Source organism: Urocitellus parryii, chromosome 8 (genome assembly GCF_045843805.1).
Source record: "Urocitellus parryii isolate mUroPar1 chromosome 8, mUroPar1.hap1, whole genome shotgun sequence".
Classification (NCBI taxonomy): Eukaryota; Metazoa; Chordata; class Mammalia; order Rodentia; family Sciuridae; genus Urocitellus; species Urocitellus parryii.
Genome location: NC_135538.1, coordinates 111,004,070 through 111,024,986, shown reverse-complemented (window position 1 = coordinate 111,024,986; position 20,917 = coordinate 111,004,070). Strand labels below are relative to the sequence as shown.

The 20,917-nt window shown below is 46.6% G+C and overlaps 1 protein-coding gene across 2 annotated transcripts in view; it reads left to right on the top strand.

Annotated features, from left to right (window-relative positions):
* The first annotated feature begins 8,421 nt into the window (after positions 1 to 8,421).
* The window catches only part of Daam2 (dishevelled associated activator of morphogenesis 2), a 107,111-nt gene continuing 94,615 nt past the window's right edge, over positions 8,422 to 20,917 (top strand). For both annotated transcript variants that reach the window (XM_026383640.2, XM_026383639.2), the window contains exon 1: positions 8,422 to 8,510. The gene's annotated coding sequence lies outside the window, so the exon portion shown is untranslated. The remainder of the gene's footprint in view (positions 8,511 to 20,917) is intronic.

Here is a 20,917-nt window from a genome sequence, read left to right as displayed (position 1 = left end):
TTGGTTGGTTTTTTTTTTTTTTTTTTTTAGTTGTACTTTGCAACTCCTGAATTTTCATTTGGATCTCTTCTTTGTAGTTGCCAGGTCCTAGTTGAGAATCTCTAGATGTTGATTCATTGTTGTCACACTTTCCTACATCTTTAAACATGGCTTTCTTCTGCTTTTTAAACACATTTATGGTGACTGATTTTAAATCTTTATCTGCTAAATCTAGCATTTTAGGACATTCAAGACAATTTGTATCAATTGAATTTTTCCTCATATATGGTTCCAACTTTACTATTTGAGTGTCTTGTAATTTTTGTTGAAAACTAAACACTTAAGAGAACCTGTTTTAGCAACTTCTGTTTCTGATTTTGTTAGCCCTGGATGGTTGCTGTCGTTTTATTTGCACATTTACTGTTTACTTGGTTAAAACTGTTAAGATGCGCAGTATGCAGACGTTGATGTCTCTGCTTTATTTTGTTTTTAATAATTTCATTTATTAGTTTTTACTTTTATTTATAAGGTGGACTTCCTTGTGTTGGCATGGTGGAGTGATGAACCAAAGATCTGACTCAGCCTCCACCTAGAGCACCAGAGTCCTTCAATTCTTACCCTAAGTTCAACAATTTTTAAAATATAGACACTTCTCAGGTTCTCAGATGTCTTTGGCTGATGTCCAGAGTGCTGAAATGACTGCTTCTGTCCACCTATGCAGATTCATATGGCTTTGGGAGATCAGGCTTGTTGATCCCCTCACTTAGCCAAAGTAGATGCCCCTCCTTCCACAGGGAAGATTTTACTTGACAAGTACTGGTGAAAACGGCTCTGCCAGACACTTTCTCCTAAGCCCTCTGATGGGTTCTCTCCCATTGGCCCCTCTAACGGATCCTTCTGTGACGTTAGCCATGACTTCTCTTCTTTTAACTGATTCTCCTCCCCTTGGTTTGGTTTTCTAAAAGTCTATTTCATAACAATTCTCCATATGGTGGTTTGAAATTTCTCCCAGGTAGTCTTCTTGGATGAGGTCTAAATGGAGCTCCAGTTCACTTCCTCTGTCCTATGGGCCACATATGGTCCTTAGACAACAGGCATCCAATCCTTGTCTTGACAAGTTCAAGAAAAGCCAGCCCTTCCAACAAAGCAACTGCCCTCCTTTAATCTACCACCAAATCAGGTCGCCATCTGTGTCTCTTGTCTTCCAGGTTTCCAAGGCTGAAGTCCAACGTGGTCCCCAATTCCCAACTTTTGGGAGCCCTTAGGTGAAGGAGCCCTTGAGTCGCACCTCTCAGCTCTCCTGGTGGTGGGGGTGGGGGAAGGAAACCCAGTGCAGGTCTCTCAAAGAAATCCTTCCAACATTCTTTCTCCACCAACACACTTGCAAGGCTTTTTATAAACTCCTTATAAAAAGGTGGTTTCAGAGGCATGAAGCTGGGTTTTCAGGTATTTCCTTTGGAAAACCTGCTTCTTGCTCTGAAACATTATTTTAGAGTTTCTTATCTATTGTATCTTGCTGCCTCATTAAAAATTCCAATTCAGCATCCTGTTACACGCGTGTTTATTTTCAGAGACTTTTCCTAGCCCCTTTCAGACTAAACAACGTTTCTTAAAGTTATGGTTGTTCATAGATGTTATGTGAAAAATGGCTCCTGTGAGGAAATCACTTTGAGCAACACCATGTGAAGCAAAGTCAGGTGGCCCCTTTAGCGACAGGGATTCTCAGAACCTTGGTTATGCTCATGTGGACCGTGAAGTTGCAGCGGGGAGCTCTGTGGAATATATCATTTTTATCAAACTTTTTCACCAGGCCAAGCCCCTTCCTAACCTTTTTGGTAAACCATTTCAATGGAGTAGCATTCTGTAGGAGACAATTTTGAAATATCGACCCTAAAGGTACCAGTGGAAAGGGCAGGTATTTTTCTTCCTCATCCAGAGACCTCCCCTCAGGTCAGCCACGCATGGCCCTGACCTGCTAAATAAAGCAGTCTGAGCATTTCAAACATTTGTGATTTTTTAAAACTTGAATTGTAATAGGGCTTGATTGTGAGGTCCTTCCAGTGGACTCTGGAACCCCTTTGGTTGGGTACCCTTCTTATTCTTCTTACACCTCACACCTTTCTAAAGTGCCTGTCACTTAGTAGGAATGGATGGATGAGGCATCACAGGAGGGGTTCTTTGTGCTGCTTCTTCTTCTTCTTCTTCTTCTTCTTCTTCTTCTTCTTCTTTTTTCTTCTTCTTCTTTTTTTATTTGGTACAGGGAGTTGAACTCAAGGACACTCGACCACTGAACCACATCCCCAGCCCTATTTTTGTTTTTTATTTAGAGACAGGGTCTCACTGAGTTGCTTAGGGCCTCACCATTGCTGAAGCTGGCTTTGAACTCGTGATCTTCCTGCCTCAGCCTCCTGAGCCACTGGGATTCTTTTTCTTCTTTTAAGGAAGGTAAGAAAGGTCTTCACTCTAGAGGCCCAAACCACAGATATACAGCAGTAAGACAAGCCTAATAGGTGCTTATGACCCCCACCCCCATGTGTGAAAACCTGGGCTTATGAACATTTACCACAGAGAAGGATGCGTTAAGTATGCAAATGTCCAGTGCTCTTCTGAGGGCATCCGGGGTGAGTTTTATCTGTGTGTGATGTGTACATACAGCTGAGGAGACCAGTTGCTGGGAACTTCCCAAAAGGAATGAATGGGATGAAACAGTCTGCCAGCTTACCGAGTGGTAATTAAGAACAGATTCTTAACATCATCACTTCACCATTTTTAAGATATTTTCCTTCAAAAGACAAAACCAATGAATGATAAAACATGTCACGCTTCTCCTGGAGTCCCTCAATCTTCCAAAAGTCCCTGTTCAATTGCACACACACATATATAGCAGCCCAAGTCACACCTACCTGAACATGGTGAACAGTGTCAGATGATTTTTCAATGGAGAAAATGGTGTGTGTGTGTGTGTGTGTGTGTGTGTGTGTGTGTGTTGCCCATCTTTACCCCCAATATAGTTCTTGGGAAGATTTCTTTCTTTTAAATATCCCCCAATACAATTTCATCCTGAAAATGACTGGATAAAATATAATTTTGTGTATGATCATGATAGTGCAAGATTCTGGTTCCAGAAATAACAAAAATAAGCAGCTCTGTCTACTAGTGGGTATGGCCTTCCCCACCCTGGGGACCATGGACTCTGATCATGGACTGTGTGTGCAGGGGTGTCAGGAAGGAATGCGACCCCCTTCCCTGCCCACTCAAGCACTCTGCTTACTGCCTGGTATTCCTTCCCACATCTGGCCAGGTGTGGCACATTGGGTCAGAGTTTGCCTTACTGGCCTCTGAAGGGGGCCACATACCAGATTAGACACACGCGTGGCCTGCCTCACTCTGGGGGTGGAGATGGAGGGCTGCCGCCAAGCTGTCCCAGGATTGTGTGTCTTGTGGTTAAACACTTAGGGCTCTGACGTAGGCAAGGCAGCAGAGCTGACCCTCAAAGCCGCTGCAAACAACCTGAGAAGGCGTCTCAAAAATGCAGTCCCTTGCCTCCGAAGGAGACGGTCTGTAAGGGGGGCAATTTTCCAATCGCTGCCTATTTGGTGTGGTCATGTCTGAGCCAGGGGAGATTTCTTAACTCTGGGCAAAGAGATTTGCAGAAAACAGGATGCCAGGAACCTGGGGAATTAAATGTTAATGTTAAGTGCATTCTTGGTATTAACAAACAGAGGAATGGTGTGTGTTGGGGGTGGGGAGGAGGCGGAGATAGGAAGTGGGGAAGAGAGGAAAAGGTATTTAAGAATAGTGGACATCTGTAAGGTGCAGATATCCCATCATTTAATCCTCACTCTAGCACCATGGATTGATTCTCCTATTAATCAGTATTTTGCAGGGAAGCTAAATGATACTCTTAGCTGCAAGAATCAGAGCTGGGATTAAAACGAGGATTTTCCGAAGCCATATTCTGAGGCCTTTCTATTACACTTCGAGATGAGAGATTAAAATATCTTCAAGCTGCTGTAACATCTAATTCATGTCCTGCTAAAAGACACATTGTAGGAAGAAATTGTAGTAGCTATGGGCTTTCTCTCTCTTTGGGTGTCCTTGGAAGTGATTGTTCGATAATAGACGATGGGGGGGTCCTATCCTAAAAAAATGAAGATTATTTACTTTATTGTTAGTGAGAAAAGCATGATGACTCTGTGATCAGACCCATGCTCAGAACACCTGATGAATGATGTGTCTGAGCTAAACTGGGTCCAGTTCAGAACAAACTTCTGCCTTCTATGTATTAATAGCATCCTTGATAATGGAGTTCATCCTCTCCCTGAGCAGAGCACCCTGGGGGGTCAACAGTCCAAGTGGTGTTAAATGTTAGTCTTATCTGAAAAAACACTTTCACAGGAACATCTAAGATAATGTTGGGCTCAATATCTGGGTACCTCGGCCCAGTCAAGTTGACACATGAAATTAATCATTGCAGACAGTAAGCTTTAGAAAGTTACTTGCCATGCTTTAGGTCACACGGCAGTGAGTGGTGGGGCTGGGGATTCAGCCGAGGTCTCCTATTCTAACATGTGATCCCCTCCACCGTTGCCCATAGCCCACGTAAGTCAGTCGGGCCAAAGCATATGTTATTCATGGAGAGCATCATATTGGTTAGATGACATATCCTTGGCATTCTCTTTGGTCTTTCCTGAGTGTTGCTATGGCTCAAGTGTAGACTAGGAGCTCTACCCTCAGCAAGTAAGCAAGGAGGAGGCTTTGTGAGGCCTGAGATAGTCTGTGCCTTGGAAGTACGTGTTGGCCTTTGGAATCTGTGTCAAGGTCACTGAGCTATTTGAGGACACTGCACCAAGCAGGCCCACTTTTCCAGATGGGTACTGTGCTATACACTGTCTCCTTATATTATTCAGGGAATAGTCTTGGAATATACAGGTGAAGAAAGATGGAAGCCCATACCTGGTGGTCCTGAGAATAAGAGCGACCCCCACCTATGTTACGGCTCTCTGTTAGGGTTGGGGTGGAGGGTGAATAGATGACCTTGGAGACGACTCTCTCAGACTTACCAACCTCAAAAACAGCTCCATAGTGCTGAGAGGCACATAGTTCACAAAATCCTCTGTCTTACTGAGTAAGAGCACCTCGTCACGGATGGGGATGACTCATCTGTGTTCTATGACTCCTCAGCCTCTCTTCTTCTCTTCCCCTGTTCCCATCCTTGTCACACCCCTGAACTGCTACCTTTAAATCTGTGACCCTACCTCACCTCTTCTTTAATTCTATTCGCTCTCACTTCAACTGGACTGAAGTCACTCATTCCCACGTATTCTGTTGCTGTTAATTTCTATCAGTTCAACTATGTTTCCTCTAATTCCTGGACAGCTCGAGTGGTGGAATTAGAGTGTGGAAGTGATTTCCTAGGGAGGTTGGTGGCACCATAGCTCCTGATAAATAGAAGTGGATCTTTCATAAAACCCTCTTGTGCCTCAGAAACTTTTCTGTGTCCTCTTTCTTTACAATAATAATTAATAGATCTTATTTATTTAATACACTAGTAAAGTCAGACAATAAGCAGTTGGAATAAAAGGATTAAAGTTGAGAGGGAAATGGTGATAGGAGTACAGACTTATGTACAGAGCTAATGGTTGCCTTTCTCAGTCACTGAGCATATGGTGGCATTAAGGATTTAAGGGTGAGATCACTAGAGGAAATCTGTGATGCTTGGGAAAGGGCTGGCTGCTGACAGAACCCTGGGGACATTGACCTCGGAGAACAAGAGAAACTAGGAGGAGAAGTGCACGAGGGATGGAGGGATGGGCTGATGTCCAGGAGACAAGGGAGTGCTTGCAGCAAGGGAAGGTCTCTGCATTCCAAAGACGTGAGAATGAGGAATGTCAAGATCGGAGTCACCTAAAAGTCCAAGTGATTTTAGAGCAGCTGCAGGGATTTAGGGCAGGATGTCAGAGGGTTGCTGGGGAAAGCAGGGGCTTAGGAGAGAAAGGGAACTGGACTTAATTGTGAGTGAACTGTGGCACTTTTAAGTTCTAGAATTTACTTGCAATTGGTTTTATCTTGGTTGAATTAAATTGAATTCACAATGAGTTGGGAGTTATGAGGATCCTTCATTGAGGTTTTTTTGGTGTGTGTGTGTGTGTGTGTGTGTGTGTTAGTTATTAAAGATGTTGCAGAAGATACACAGATTTGGAGTAAGAAAACTAGATTCGGGTCCAAATTCCCTCATTTGCTGACTGTGTTGTCTTGGCAAGACTTTTATCACAGATCCCTTTCCTTACAACAACAACAAAAGAGTGAACCAAAGATGTGAGGTTCAGAGAAGACATTTATGAACAAGTTTTGGAAACTATAAAGAATTAAGCAAGTGCAAGTCATCATGTTAAAGACCACTGTCACATTGGTAAGCCAATGCTCAGTAACTGTTCCAATATTTTGGTGAATTGATGAGAGTATCAGGTAAGATTACATTTGGCCATAAATGGCAGAAGCCTCACGGGTAACAAACATGCAGGGAGTTCTTTTTCTTATAGAACAAGAAGTCTGAAGAAGGTGGCGCCACTTATGGATGTCGTCTAGTGTTCAATCTCCTACTTTCCTGAAAATGGCTTTTGTTCTCAAGGTTGCAAGACGGCTGCCTCATGTCCAAGAATCATATCTATACTCCAGGGGAGAAGAAAGGGGACAAGGAGGAATAAGAAACATCAAAGGGCTGAAGGCGCATGCCACTTGAATCTGACCTTTTCTTTAAAAGTTTTGTGGCAGCTCCCCCTGCCTTCCTCATTCTAATCTCACTGGCCAGAATGGGGTCTCCTAGCTGTCCCTGGCCACAGGGGGACCTGGAGTGGTGAAGACTGCAGATTTCCAGCTTCTGTATTCCAGGAAGGCAAGGGAGAAGGGGCTTGCCAATGGGGTTCTGGAAACCCATTCACAGTGTCTGCTGCAGGGCAGAGCTCACTTTGCCAATGGAGCCGTGTCTTGGGGGAGAAGATGGGGGAACAGTGAGATATGATGCTCAGGAGAACAACCCAACAGTGACCAAACAGCAGGGCTCTGGGGCCTTCCATGGACAGATCAAAACAGTTTGGCTAATCCCAAGACTTGGCTCCTTCTGACAAGCAGCCCTAACCAGCTGCAAATGAAAGGTTGAATACATCCCAAGTCCTGGGGTCTCTCTTGTACTGTAGCTGGGGTTAAGGAACTCCTCTACTTCCATACCATTCAGCAACAGAAGGTTCACAAAAGTTGTGCTTTAATGATGATTCTCACTTAACCTTGCCTCATCTCATTAATTCGGGGGACTATATATCCATACAGTTTTGTTATGTACCTGGATAAATAATTTGCATATCATGTTCCATTTTAAAGTTCATTCTCCAATCCTTGGGAGCCACGAAGAATAAAACATACTGGAGGATGGCCCCTAAACTAAGCCATTTCCTCTAGCTCCTTCAGCAGGCTGGAGAAATAACTACTGAATTCCAGACCGGAATGCCCAGAAGGTTCTGTACAAGTCACCATGGTGATGGAAAGGGAGGCCTTTTAGAGTGGGACTCCTGAGTGTGGGGGAAATGGGAGAAGATCAAGGACTCACCCGAAGGGTGCTGGCAGTCATGGAGGAGATGGTTGCTTTTGACTGAGATCATTTCCAATCCAGTCAAGGAGATGGACCACAATCACATTTTTTTTTTAAATTAAACGTAAGTTTTAGAAGTATGAATAAGAGCTATTGTAAATGGCTCCAACTATGTATATAAAGCAATGGAGTAAGATGAATTGACTGGCACACAGTTGGGAAAGCTATACAGAAGCAGGGAGTGTGGAATATAATTTAATAAAAATAAACTTTTTTATATATATACACATACACACTCCCAAAAAAGAAATGGAAAAGTTGTTAGGGTGTGGACCAGGGCTTCTAATTAGCTGCTGGATGGTGCCTGATCTCTCCCCTCTCTTGCCGGGCACTTTCTTGGGACATATTGTTCCAGAAGGGGCACTTTGGTGCAGAGAGGGGATTTCCCCTCCTGTTCAGCTTGGGCTCCCACCAGCCTTTTGCCGCCGCCCAGGGCAGGAGCAGAGGAGAACCCCACCACGCAGGTGGCCACTTTTGCCTCCTTGACCCTGACATGCTTCCTACCAGGGGGAACCCTGAAAAGACTCCTTGCCAAAGTGGGGAACAGCTACCCTTATTGTGTGCCTCGCCCTGCCTGCTGCTCTCTCCCTCTCTCCCTCCCTCCTCTCCGTTCTGTCTAAAAGTGTGAAAATTACAAATCCCAGGGAACTGCAATCAGAACTCTACCTAGGGAAAATTCAGAGTATCCTTGCCATAAATATCCTGCTCCAAGGCGCCTGACGTCAGAGCGGGGCGGGCGGGCGGCGCGAGGCCGGGCGGGAGGGAGCCGCCGGGCTCCTCTGGAGTACAGTCGAGGACAGAGCCGAGCGGCGGCGGAGAGCCGAGCAGCGGCCGCCCTGCTGGGGACCCGAGCTGCGGAGCCGCGACGCGCCATGGGGGCCTCGGGGTAGGTGTCGCGCCGCGCTCCGGGGCCGGTGGCCGGGAGGCATCTCCACGCTTTCCGCCTTCACTTTTGGACTGCGGAGCGCGCACTGGAGAGCAGCACCTCCGCGGGCCGGTTGTTTTGTTTCTCTCTCCAAAGTGTTTGCAGGAGCTCGGACACTGGAGCGGGCTCCCGGGGCCTGTGTCTGCCAGTGTGTGTCTGGGTGTGATTGGGCGTGTTTGCGTTGGGCTTGTGTGAGTCTGTGCGGGCACATCTGGACACAGGAAATGTCTTTGGAAAACTTTAAAAAAATTTTTTGTGTGTGTGTGTGCGGCTTTGAAATCGGACTCCTACGTTGTCACAAGTGGACAGATCTAGACAGTGGCTCCCAAGCTGAAAACTTTTTGGGGTGGCTTTTCCCAGTCCAGTCTGTGCCTTCACTTGGGTGGACCCCAGTCTTCTCAAGCCCCCGGGCTTCCACTTGGAGGCCTTTCCTCTGGTCGGCAAGCAGGGCAGCCCAAGCAGGGGCTGAGGTTCTTGTTCTAAGGGCCATGGGACTGGGAGCATCCCCAGAAAGGGAATCTCTGGGACGCTTGGCACCTGTGACTGGAGCCCGACCTCAGGCCAGGTTGTGCTCCTGACCTTTCCAGCAACGGGTCTCTGACTTAACTGGGAAAGGAAGGATCTGGTCTGGTGGCAGGTAATTGTAAGGAGGATGCAGAGGATGGAGGAGGTGGAGGTGACCCCAGGTTGTGGCCCTGTGTCCAACTCTGCCCAAGAACCTGGAGCAGGGTAGACATTTCTGCCACATGTGCCCTGGGTGGTGTGAGCTCCGGGTTCTCCTAGAGTGCTTGGTGTGGTCCCCAAAACAAGATGCAAACTCCTAACATAAAGAGATGTGTCTGTGCTGTGGGATGGAGGAAGGGGGGCAGCGAGGGAGAGCGAGAGAGATTTTTATCAAAATTGAACACAGATTGCTGAGGTCTGGGCTTGATTTAACTCTTTGCTCTCTGCTGTGGCCACTTCTCTACAGTTGTGTGGTGGATTCAGAAAGTTCCCTGGAGGGTGGCAAGGAAAATCACACCTCTCCAGGAAAGAGTCCCTGGAGGTTTTCCTGGAAGCCCACAGAGGAATGAAAGCAATTTCCCATCTTTAAAATGTTTCAAGTTTTGTGTTTACTGACTTCTGAGTTTGGTGTCAGTTTCTTGGATTTCCGTTTTCCCCCAGGACCTAGATGGGGAACATCGTTCAACTAGGGGCTGTGGGTGGCAGGGACCAGCGGGCTCTGGATTGCACAGCGCAGGACACACTGCGTTTCGGTAGCTGGGACCCAGGAGCAAGTGACCGCAAGAGAGCTTGGATTGTCAGCTTGTCTCTCGCCAGGTCTCTGGTTTTGTAGTTTGCAGTTGAGCCAACCTACAGCATTTGGGTGGGAGGAAGATTACTGGACTCTCCCTACGTCCTAGAAAAAAACGAGAGAATGAAGGGACACGGGGAGGAAATCTGGAAATAAAAACAGACCCACAGGAAGTTGAGATTTGGGAAGGATTTTAGAAATTATACAAATTGAGCCCCAGGGAAGTGCCATAAAAGACGGAGCAGGCAGCAATGTCAGACATGGACTCGTTTAACTTCAGGCGTGTGTCGCCCACTGGAGTGTGGGGAAGAAGGAAATCATCCCGTGGACCATGTAAACAAGAGTGCGTGTAAACAGGGGCCGCCGGGTCCCCACGAGATGACAGCACGCACATGACTGCGTGGTGATTGGCAGGGCTTCAGGCTTAGAGGCATCAATGGCCCATTTCTTCATCTGGGCTGGGAACTTCATCCCACCCCCATTTCTTCCTCTAAAAAAAACAACTGTGCTATTATTGTCTTGCTCCCTGGTAGCTGCACACTCTGGCCCCTAACTTCCAGCCAGTTTTTAGGACTTTCCCTCTGGATCTTTGGATGCTGAGGGAATACTTGTGCCCCCATCAGGACAAAAAGGGGAGAGAAAATTCTCCTGAGCCTTAGGACTCAGGAAGGGGGAGGCTGTGAGGGCAGGACCAGTAGTTGGAAGCCAGTAGATGATTTTGCCTTTGGAGGGCGAGGGCGGGTGGGTTGAAATACTACTGCTCTCTGTGAGAACACCCCTCCGGGTCCATCTTCTTCCCAATTCCCTGTCTTCGATGTTTTTTGACTTAACATTGTCCTCATTACTGAATAGGTTTGGGTCCAGGGTAAGGAATGAAGATAAAGGCTAAGGTGGCCTCCTAGGGGAACAGAAGTAGTGAGGGTTGTGAGGCTTTCTTCTTTGATTTTAGTAGAGCCAATGGAAGTAACATGTTGAACTGTTCTCATTTGTTCCCATTATTAAAAAAAAAAAAATAGAAGACTAAATACCCCCCGGGGCGGGGGTGGGGGGCAGAGGAGATCCATCAGATAGGACTTCTAGAAATACTCTTGGTCCAGCACAGGAATCCCCAGGGAGAGCTTGACCCAAGGGTTAGGCTTTCAACTCTTTCAAAGTGTGGAGTTTCTCCAGAGGGTGAGTGGAATCCTGGCCCCTCTGGGTTTGCCCTGAGAGACATCTCATCCACCTCAGACCCAGGATGAATTCCCAGGCCACCAACGCATGGGCTGATATGGAAGTCATCTTACTGTTCCTTCTATCAGCTCCGGCCTCTGGCCAGCTCTGTATCCTCTCTGAGATCAGATTAATTAAGGAGGGTACATCCTCAGGCATTTTGGATGGTTCAAAAGACAAACACACCCAGCAGAAGGAACCACGGAGAGGTTGTCCTTGGCTTTGGTAGCAGTTGACCCTCTAGGTCTTAATAGCCAGAGACTCTGTCCAGGACCCTGTGCCACTTACCTCTGGATCTCGAATGCAGCGTGGCCCAATGGAAAGAGGGCAGACTTGCTAGCAGAGCACTCTGGGAGAGAACTGAGATCCATGGGAATCGGAAGCCTGGCGTGCATGACTTATTCCTTCTGGGCTTCAGCTTCCTCATCTGTAAATGAAGATAAATTCAAGGTTATTACAAAAATGACATTTATGCAGAAGGACCAAGAAGGAAGCCAGGGATACTTAATAAATTGAATGTCATTTAAAAAAAAAAGTTTTCAGTTTTTCAGCCAGCAGGAGCCAATGTTATTTGGAAAGGACCCCCACCCCCGCCAATCTGTCCTCATATTTTCCATGATTGTAGGCCAGTGGCTGGAGTTGCTAGGGCACAGGTTGCCTCTCCTTCCTCCCTCTAGGAAAGGTGACCAATGAGGATGATCCATGAGCATGACCTGGTCCGTTATCCTGAGGGGTGGAGGAGGCTTCAGTCATCCTGGAGAGCTGACCTGCAAATCATTCCCGTGTTGGAGCTATGTGGGGAGGGAGGAGGGCAGCTGAGCAGGCTGTGTGTGTGTGTGTGTGTGTGTGTGTGTGTGTGTGTGTGGTGGGGAGGGGTGGGGGGAAGGGTTGCAAGGTGGGCGTGGTCAAGAACCAGTTGAGTCTGGAAGCAGAAACCTGAAAGCAGAGGTGGGCTAGGCAGCCCTTGCTTCTGGAGGGTCAGAGTAAGGGAGAGGCTGTTGGGCTGTGAAGAGTGGGGGCTCCAGCCTTTGTAAATATGCCGGGTGGGTGCTGGTGGGAGGCTGCCCCCTGAACCCTGCTGGATACATTATCCAGGGGAGTGACTACTCTGGGGAAGGAAGGAGAATCTGATGCTGGAAAGAGCAGCTGCAGGTCCTCTTGGCCCAACCCAGAGCTTCTAAGTTATCCTTCAAGTTGACATTTAAGACTTTGAAGATCACATTTGTTTTTGTTTTGTTCAAGCTCTCTCTTTAACCGTGGCCTGGGATGACTTTTAAGCTTTTAGAGGCTCAGCCAGTGGCCAACTTCTCTTGAGATGGCCCAGATTGGGGGTCAGTGAATTCCTCCCTCCTGGCAGCATCTATTTCTCCAACTCGCTCCTCACATTTTTTGGTTTGTTTTTCATTTCATTATGAGGTTCTAAAACTGCACAGTAAGATGTTGTGGAGGGAGGAAGTGTCTTGGCTTTGAACTTGTGCATGATTACATGAGTGCTGCCCAAGGCTTATCAGGACAGTCTGATAAGTCATTAGCTGGTGTTGTGGGCTTCTTTCTAGGTTAACAGAGAGAGGGAGAGACAGACAGACAAACACCTGGGAAAAACAAACTTTAGGTAGTTTTATGTCTCTTTATATCTTTATATCTTGGCCTAGAGCCACACCTGTAATCCCCGTGGCTAGGGAGGCTGAGGCAGAAGGATCATGAGTTCAAGGTTAGCCTCAGCAATTTAGCCAGGCCCTGTCTCAAAAAAAGGAGGGGGTGCGCACTGGGGATGTGGTTCAGTGGTTAAGTGCCCCTGGGTTCAATCCCTGGTACAAAAAAAAAAAAAAAATCTTGGTCTATGAGAATCTGAATAACTTGTAGGCTACCCTGTGGTTCTGTGAAAAGAGCTGTAGAGTCAAGCATACTAGGATTTGAGCTTGGGCACCACCAGGCCATAAGCCGTTCAGCCTCCCTGAGACCTCTTCATCTGTTAAATGAGAAACATAATTATTCTGTTTTCCCAACATTGTTCTGAAGATGGAATGAAATCATCCATGGACAGGACCTAGGAAAGTGCTTGGTTGCTCTTCCTGTCTTCCGTTCTAAGCTCAGGAAAGGACGTGGATTTGGACATTTGTCCATAAGTCAAAGCAAGCAAACCACTTATTTGAGGTTTAACAACAGTGCTCAGAGGTGAGGTGTCCCGGCCTGGAGATGGAGACCTTTATTACAACAGCAGAGCACAGCTCAGCACACCCCAGCCAAGCAAAAGGCAGCGCCCTGTGACTCTCTGTGGAGATAAATGAAAGGGCAGCATCTTACTCACCCATGAACCTGGGCTAACAGAGAGTTCTCTGCAGATCTTGTTTCGAAAATCCCCAAAACTGTCTTGTTCAAAGAATCAAAGTCAAACCTTAGTTTAAAAAAAAATCATTGAGGCAGCCCCTAACATAACCCAATCATAATGGCATGGTTTAATGACAACAGTACTTTAAATTTTTGTAACATTCTACAATACGAAAGGCACACACTTTCATTTAAGTAGCATCTTACTGTGAGATTGGTATTAACCACACTTTACAGCCCAGACTCTGAGGACTTCAAAGATTCATACTATTTTCCAAGTAAATGGAAGACACAGAAATCAAGCTTTTATCCAAGCTGTGGGTCTCAACCCTGGCTGCACCTTAGAGTCACATGGGGGAGTGGTTATGCGCCCCTGCTATGTCAATTAAATTAGAACCTAGAGGGTGGGAAGTGTGTGTCGGGGAGCCCATGCATCCACAGTTCTACAACCTCCCCAAGTGATCTGAAATCATAGACCAGTTGAAAACCCTGATCTAATGGGAACATAAACAGCACCAAGTAAGCTCCAGGACACTGGCATGGGCAAAAGGAACAGGTAAGACTTGGCCCGGAGTTAAACTCTGTGAAGGCAGGGACTTTGCAGAACCTAGAATACTGTCAGGAAGACTCTCAGTGGACATTGGCTAACTGGATGAATGAACAGAATACTGTAAATAGAAGTCGGTAACATTCATCCATATCCAACCTGTCACCCTGTTTTATAAATAAAGTTTTTTGGAACACAGCCATGCCCTTTTGGTTATGAATTATCTATGGCTATTTTCCATGTTGCTGTGGCAGCATTAAGTAGACATAACAGAGACTGTATGGCCTACAAAGCTGAAAATATTTACTTTCTTGTACCTTCCATGAAAGATTTGCTGGTTTCTGTTCTGGGTTTGACATGAACAGAGCAAGTGTCACTGAGGGAAGATCACTACAGTATAGCCATTATGTTCCAGGATCAGGACACAGTGGTGCACCCTGTAATCCCAGGTATGTGGGAGGCTGAGGTAGGAGGATTGTAAATGCAAGTCCAGCTTGGGCAACTTAATGAGATCCTGTCTCCAAATAAAAGATGAAAAGGACAGGGGATAAAAAAAAAAAAATACCATTCTAGAATCAGAAAAACCTGTGTGCCATTTCTGACTTCCCACTTACCTATCGTAAGAATTCATAAATTATTTTGCATTTTCAGTTCTTAGTTTCCTCATCTGAAAAATGAGGATAATAATAAAATAATACCTCCCTCACGACATGGTTTTGTGGGGTGTGAGCCCCTGGCCAAGAGCCTTGGCTAGGATGATTGTTAGCCAAGAAGAGGGGAAACTAAGTAAATCTAAATCCATTATCATGAGACAGAACAAAGGCTGTATAAGAGCAAATTGGTAAGTAAGTCTGTGTGTGAAGACCAACCTGAGATTTCCAAGATATGGGGTGTCCTTTCAAGACAGAAGGGGAGAGCCAAGAAGGCGGATTAGGAGCAGGCAACATTTCCAGCTTCTCTGTGGCTCAGAATCAATACAGCATGGGTCAGGTCCCAGAGTACATGAATGAGCTGCTCCTGTATGATCACTGCTATCAGTCAATACTTCCCATCATTCCTTAAGAGTAGATGTAGGTCTTGAGGCACTGAATCTAGTCACGAGAATGTTCTTCTTCTGTACCCTTATGCATAGATCTCTCTACCCAAAAGACCCTTCCCCAGTCCTATCTTCCTGGCCTACTCATCCTTCAAGCTTACTCAGCTGTCTCCTTCTCTCAAGCTCTCTCTGCAGGCCTCCTAACAACCACTCCTTCCTCTTTAATTCCATGAACTTGGCACACAACTCTGTCATGGATTTAACAGTCAAGGAAGGACTAAGTTTCCAAGCCTTCTACACGACTGGAGTTCATAAAACTCAAATTGCAGTGTAGAATCCACACTTGGGTAGCCAATTGGCATCAGTTAGACCCTTAATCCAATGCAGTAATCTCTGGGTCAACCCTTGAGGAATAAGATGTGCTCCAGTGTGGATGGAATTGCAAGAGCCAATACCCTCAACCAGCCCAATGGACGAGAGCTACCCAGTTTACAGACTGTGTAGACACTTTGTGTTCTCTGAGGGCCCCTACCATCTGGAACACTTCTACTAGTGACTAGCCAGGGATGGGGAAAGATGGAAGAAACTTAAAACCAACTCTTTGACTTCTTGTGAGCAGATGTGGTGAAAAGTTGGGTTTTGGCTTCCCTGAGCTTTTTGTATATATGTGCCAAGATAATTGGGAGTTGGCTTGGTATGGCTGGCTTTCATTAGCACAGTAATAGAGGGAAGCATGGTCACAGATTTAGCAAAGAGCAGGTAATTCCCACCTTTGCTCTTCTACTACAGAATGTGTTGCATAGTTTTTATAGATTTTTAGAGGCAAATCTTTTTTGGTGGCAGATATATATTATCCATGGAATAATGTTAAAATGAAGTTCTTTTCTAATGGTTAGGGAGGAAAAGTATGCAAAACCCTTCACATGGAATTAAATATTTCTTTTGATCATCCTCAAATGGACAATTAGGAGCTGCCTAAAGGAGAAGAAGGATAGAAAATGAAATGGTATTTTCATATAGGCCCGCCCCCCTCACATGGTGCTAAGTGAGTCATTTTAAAAATCTTATTGATTATTTGATTTTTACATATTATGAAAGCAATTCTTCCTTGATTAAAGGAGTAGATTAATATCATGCAAAGACGAGTAGAACACTCATCCTATGTCCCCCCCACACACCTTGGCAATTAGTGTTCATATCTGGTAGCTGGACTTAAAGTTAAGTTAAAAGCCTTGCTATTCCTCTGTGCATCTAAATATCTACAGGTGTATGAACAGGCACGGGGCCGTGTGGCTTGCGTATTTGGTTCTCACTGAAATTGAATCTTTCTGTGCATGCTACTCTGCAACCTACTTTCCTTCTTCTCAACCATATGTTGAGGGTATCACTACAGAATGGATCTAACTTTTAAAAAATTTGTTGACTTCTTTATGCCTGGACATACACAGCTCTACCTTTTGGAGATCATGTTTTGCTTGCTAGGATGTTCATTTTTCCTTCAGTCGGTTACTAAATGAGGTTTTACCCTGACCCTGCCGAACCAAGTATCCTACATCACCTGGGAAGGCTTTGCTTGGGCTCAGGCTGCAGGATGGACACACAGCTTGGTGGACCAACTTGGGGAATGAATGACTTCAGGCTATGTGTGCTTTCCTCTCCCTAGGGAAGCTTGGGGTGTCACACCCCATGGCTGCCTACGTTGGTCAGCTTTTCGTTACTCTAACAAATACCTGAGGTGATCAACTGACAAAGAAGAAAGGTTTACTGGGTTCACAGTTTTGGAGGTTTCAGACCCGGGTGGGTTGGCCCTGTTGTTCTTGAGCCTGTGGCAAGGTCACAAATCACGGGGGGGGGGGGGGGGAGTTCACAGTGGAGCCAAGCTTTCCACCTCATGGTGCAGAAAAGGAAAAGGAAGGGGCTGGGGCATACCCAGGGCACACCCCTAAGAGCTGAAGACCTCCTACTAGACCCCACCTCTTAAAGGTCCACCACTTCCTAGTAGTACCATGCTGGGCCTTTAGTGGCCCATAGGTCTTAGGAGGACATTACAGATCAAAACTGTCACTAGTGCCCTCTCTACTCACCAGAGTCAGCCTTGCCTCCTTGGGTCTCCTTAATCCCTGGATATGTTGGCCAGGAAGCACCAAGACTGATAAGCTGGATTGGAGAAGGGTCCTACTGGAGGAAGTGAGGCCGCATGGTCTCATGGTCATGTGTTTGGACTCTACACTCAGATCATCTGGCTGGATCCAAATCTCTGTGTGGTAGATGCTGGGCAGCACCACCCAGACCCCTAGGCACCCGGTCCTCAGCTTCAGGGAGTGCTGGCCACTGTCAGCCCTCCTTAGAATTAACTCTCCCTGCCACCGTCACTGCTGACCACACTGCCCTCCTGGGTCACCCTCAAGCAGTGGCTGGGGAAGCTACGATGGCCTAATATGGGGACATTCTGAGGAGCATCCCAGCTTCCCATGGGCCTGCAGGAGGCTGCGCTGGATCTAGGTCCTCTTGTCCCCACTCGGTGCGGCCTTGACCCTCCCCTCCCTCTTCCAGGCCACCGTCCAAGAGCCCTTCTGGATAAACCTCTGCCCCCATCACTGTGTCTCATGACCTGCCCCTGAGGACCCTGCTTTGCCATTGAATAACTTGCCCAACAAGACACCACCGGGGTCTGTGCTGCAGGTTTCTCACCTGTGAAAGGGAGATCATCGCATTCCCTTCTTTACAGGGTCACTGAGACCGTTAAGTGGGAAGGGGTAGAGCCTGGTAAGACTCCATGAGATTTGATGATATTGTGTGAATTTGCCTGGGAGGAGCGATTATTTTCTGTCTCTGTTGTAGCTATGTGAGACTAGGAAAAAATGTATTTTTTTTCTGTTTTGTTTTTGCTGGGTTCTATTCCGTGTGCTTTCTAGGTGAACATCAACTGATTTTTCTGTGAATAGAGTTGTATCATAACTGGGCAGAGTAAGCGAAAGTCCTGACTTTTAATGTCAAATTCGCATTTGTCTCCCACCCCATCTGAGGGGTGTGGGCATATCTGGGTGGAAGTATGACCAAATAGCTTAGTTGCTGTCCTGTCTGGAGACAGGGGACTAGACAAGTTGACCTTTGGGGATTCCTCTTCATCTTAGTGGTGCTTTTGCAATATGTAAAGGGTGGTCTCAGGGGACCCTGCTGGTTGGTCCCCTAGGAGCTACCTCCCTGCCTGCATAGATATTCACATGGCGCCTGCGTGAGTCTCTCTGCCAAGCCTGATTCTGCCTTATAGGTGTTCGTTTCTTACTCTTTTGTCCCAGGCACAGGTTGTCTTTGGCACTATGCTTTGAATATTCTGCCTCTCAGGTTATGCACCCTGGTTGCTCAGCCTGAGTGCCAAAGCAGAGCTTGCCTATGTGACAAATGCTTGATGTGCCAGGCCCAAGGACCCAGACTCACAACCACCATCTAAACACATTCCCAGGGGCAGTGTCAGCCCTGCTTCTGGGGTTCCCCCCAGAGCCATATCCCCAGCCTCAGGTCCCCTTGTCTGGAGCAGGGAGGGAAGAAAGTGACTCCAGGTCTGTGGGGAGAAGTGTCAAAATTTTCCCAGTGCCAGAGGCAGCTTGGAATTTAGTTGGAAACAAATTTAGAGTTTTCTGTGCACTTTGGACAGTAGAAGGACCAGCCATTTTAACGCTCCTTTTTTCGTCTCCATCCATAGATTTATCAGCCTGTCTCCCACCATGAGGCATTGCTCTGGCATTTTCCCAGAGATAGAGTTGGAAACCCCTTCGCCACTCTAAGACACCCGATCCATGGTCTACCATCAGCACTGCCCCGAACAGAGGGAATGTTACTGAGGCCCATGGCGGCCTCAGTGGAAGCTGGGGCTGATGGAACCCATGGACAGACAGGATTTCTTGACCGTGAGAGGCAGTGTAAGGCCATTTTTTCCAGATCACAGGCCCTGGGTTCAGATGGCCTTGTTTCTAATGCTGACTCTACTTCTTGCTTTCTGTGACCTTGAGCGGATCACTTCCTCTCTCTGTGCCTTAGTTTCTCCATCTGTAAAATGAGTTTTAAGTGGATAAAATGGATGCCTTATATGGTTTAAAAAGAAAAGAAAGAAGGTACTCAAAGCCATGTCTGGCACATAAAGCACTAAGAATCGTTGACGTTGTTGACGGCGATGGTGGAGAACAGGTACCATGTCTCCTCAGCTCTTCTCCCCACCATCCCGGCAGGTGCCTGCATACAGCAGGAGCTCAGCAGACATTTATTAAATAAGGTGTCCCGCTGCTTGTTTAAGCTAAGTGTCTGCCTACTTAGTCTGCTCAACTCTTTACCAAAGAAAGAAATGTATTTTCCTCTTTCAAACTTTGTATGAACTTCTTTTGAAGTTCAACATAATTCAGAAACTACACTATTTATAAGGACATTGCTCATTTCACAAACTAGACACCTGGGTAACCAGCATCCTGCTCAAAAATGGGAACATTCCAAGCCCTTCCTCCCTCCACTCCATACCTTCTCCAAGAAGGCCCCTGTACCTGCTTCTGGTTACTGCCCTTCCATAATCCTGTCTCCTAACATTATTGATTAGTGTCTCCTGTTCTTGAACTTTGTTTAAATGGAATCATGCAGGGGATTCTTGTCCTACGGCTTTTTGTGCTCACCATCATTGTTGTGTTCTCACTATTGTGTAATATTCCATTACCTGGATCTAGTACTCTTTATCCATTCTTTTGTTGGTGGACACTTAGATGTTTGGGGCTGTTGTGAATAGTGTTGCTGTGCACGCCTGTGCACCCGTTGAGTAAACTCAGGGATGCATTTCTGTTGGTACATTCCTGGGAGTGGACCTGCTGGATCATTGGAAATGTACATGCTCAGCTTGAGGAGTACTGCCACTCTTATGAAAGGTTTACCATGTTTTCTGTTTTCTTTAAAGATAGGAAGCAGGTACAACTGGGTCATGAGGAGGCTTGAGACCTGGTGAGATACCATCGTCTACACCCTTTCTATCTGAGAGTTCACATGTTCTGGAACCTGCTGGATGATTCGGTCATCTATCCAAGGGACTGTACCAGGCATTTCCACTTATTCTGCTTTAGCAGCTCCTCACAGCAACACCACGAGTTGGGTCTTATTTTACAGGCGAGGAGAGTGAGAATCGTACGAGGAAACTTGAGTGATTTTCCAAAGATCACATAAGAAACTGTCAGTCAGGAGAGGAAACAGGATGCCCAAATCTAAGACTCATGCCTTTTGGGAACCCCTGGTGACTCATTTTGGCTTCGGTGTGAGCACTGTAAAGAGAGACACAGACGTAGGGACTGTTCCCTTAGGACCTGGGTGGGCTCTGGGACTGTTCCCTTAGGACCTGGGTGGGCTCTGGCCCGATGACTATGAGAAGTTCTGCAGAAGGGAGCAGGAATAAGGCAACCGGATGACCTTGGGAAGCCAAATTGCTTTCCTACCCAGGGGCTGTTGGAGAAAGTCATGAATTTCCTGGAAGGCCAGGGAGACCACATAATTTGCTGTCTGAATCAGGACTCGTTCAAGAGTGAAAGGGCCACTAACTGGAAGGGACATAGGGAAATAGTGTAAATCGAGACTTTACCAGGTAAGCTGGGATGTATGCTTACTCTCTGGAAGTCTGAGTGGGCATCACTGACCTGGTCACTGAGACTGAATGGGTCATTTTTAACTCCTTGAGAACATGGTGTGGAGTTGGCCCTGCGGTCATGTACTTCTAGTCTTCTCTGGATTTGGCTCAGACAGAGGCTCTTCCTCTGCTCTCCACACATTCCTGGCTCAAATGGGACTTCCTTTGACAGCTGCATTCACCTTTGAGATTTGTCTGCCACTGAAGCCTCTAGAAGGCTAGGCCTGTGCCTTAGCCACTGTGGCATTTACAGCACGTAGCCTAGGCACAGAGTTAGCTCTCGGGAATAATTTATCATGTG